The 2,421-nt window shown below is 33.3% G+C and overlaps 1 protein-coding gene across 1 annotated transcript in view; it reads left to right on the top strand.

Annotated features, from left to right (window-relative positions):
- Positions 1-2,421, top strand: part of LOC106870967 (calmodulin-lysine N-methyltransferase) — a 106,820-nt gene that overhangs the window by 71,472 nt on the left and 32,927 nt on the right. The gene's annotated exons all lie outside the window — the stretch shown is intronic.

Raw genomic sequence — 2,421 nt, 5'->3', positions numbered from 1 at the left:
TATATAGTACTTGTGTATATAAGATTGACCAGTGACCAGTCTGTCAAAATGCTAGAAGAAGCTCACTTAAAAATTTCTCTTCTAGCATTTTGACAGACCGGTCACTGGTCAATCTTATATACACAAGTACTATAATCTTTTTAGGATCTCCAAAAATTTTTTCAAGAACCTTCTGATTCTTTTAATGTGCTAGTTTCCTGGTATTAAATTGATATTAATTAATATCGAATTTTTACCATATTATGTTAATTATATATATATATATATATATATATATATATATATATAGTGCATGTGTGTGTGTGTTTTTGTGTTTGTCCCCACTTCAGTACTTGACGACTGGTGTTGGTTTGTTTACATTCCTGTAAACAAAAGAGACTGATAGAATAAGCACTAGTATTAAACACATAAGTACTGAAGTCAATTTGTCTGATTTGACCGCTCGAGTGCTCCAGCATGGCCACAGCCCAATGACTGAAGCTAGTAAAAGATAAAAGATATAGAATAAGAAAAACAAGAATAGGATAAAACTATTTTGGGAGCCCATTTTCAAAATTCAGCTTTGTCATGTTTATTTTTATTTTGTTCTTTCCTTTTATCCATTCTTGCAAGACTTGGATGACTTGTTTATTCAGATGCTCATTCTGCCCTTCTTACCACAAATCACTCCACTGTGAAATAGGTGTGACGTGTGTTTCATTGTTCAGTCTGGGATACTAAACCAAGCAGAGTTATCTACCTTGATTGGAAGCATAGAACAAATGGTGTATGCCCATGACTGTAACTTCACAGTCTTTATTCTTCAGCGAATATGCTTTCAAACAGTAAAATCAGAGGGGTGTGAGTTTGATCCTCATCGCTGGTTGCTGACAAATTTTTCTGCTCTAAAAAGGATTTTATCCTATATATGCATTAAAAAATATATCTTTCTACTTGTTTCAGTAAAATTATAATTATTGTTAACGGTTTGAGAAAATGTGGAAAAATTGGATTTGAAAGATAGATAATAAATCTACTTTGTGTGTGTATGCATGTGTGTGTGTGTGTGTGTGTGTGTGTGTGTGTGTGTGTGTGTCATTGCTTGATAACCCATGCTGACTTGTTTAGATCCCCATAATTTAGTGGTTTGGCAAAAGAGACCAACAGAATAAGTGCCAAGTTTAAGTACTGGGGTTGATTTGTTCCACTAAAACCCTTTCAGGTGGTGCCCTTGCATGGCTGACGTCTGATGGCCAAAACAAGTAAAAGATAACAGAAAAAAAGATGTATACATACATACATACATACATACATACATACATATGTATATATATATATATATTATTTTGTTTAAAAGAGTTCCAACACTGTCTGTTTTTTATGTTTTATTTATATTCCTTGTGGTATTTCTTATTTTCTATACTTTGTAGTATTTCATCATGGCCGGTATGACAGGTCTGTCATACTGGCCATGATGAAATACTACAAAGTATAGAAAATAAGAAATACCACAAGGAATATAAATAAAACATAAAAAACAGACAGTGTTGGAACTCTTTTAAACAAAATAATATATTCCTCTATACACAATCATACAAAAAAAAAACCCTTTTTTGTATTTATTTTTACTCGCATATATATATATATATATATATATATATATATATACACACACACACACACACACATATATATGTATGTATATGTATATATATACACACATGCATGTACATATACATACATATATAAATATCTGTGTGTATACAGATATATAAACACATACAAACATATACATATACATACACACACTCATGTGTATATATATATATATATATATATATATATATATATATATATATATATATATATATATATATATATACACACACACACACACACACAACCCATGCCAGCCATGGAAAAGGATGATTGTGATGAGGATGATGATACATACACACATATATACTTATGCAGACAAACATACACACACACACACACATATATATATACAACTATATGTATATGCATATATGATAGAAATATATATATATATACATGTACGATACAAATATATATATATGTGTGTGTGTGTGTGTGTATGTATATGTATATGTATCATCATCATCATCATCATCGTTTAACGTTCGCTTTCCATGCTAGCATGGGTTGGACGATTTGACTGAGGACTGGTGAAACTGGATGGCAACACCAGGCTCCAGTCTAATTTGGCAGAGTTTCTACAGCTGGATGCCCTTCCTAACGCCAACCACTCAGAGAGTGTAGTGGGTGCTTTTACGTGTCACCCGCACGAAAACGGCCACGCTCGAAATGGTGTCTTTTATGTGCCACCCGCACAAGAGCCAGTCCAGGGGCACTGGCAACGATCTCGCTCGAAAATCCTACGGGAGCCAGTCAGGCGGTACTGGCAACGGCCACATATAT

Source organism: Octopus bimaculoides, chromosome 11 (assembly GCF_001194135.2).
Source record: "Octopus bimaculoides isolate UCB-OBI-ISO-001 chromosome 11, ASM119413v2, whole genome shotgun sequence".
NCBI classification, from domain to species: Eukaryota; Metazoa; Mollusca; class Cephalopoda; order Octopoda; family Octopodidae; genus Octopus; species Octopus bimaculoides.
Note: the sequence above shows the minus strand (reverse complement) of the source record. Positions and strands in the feature narration are given on the sequence as shown.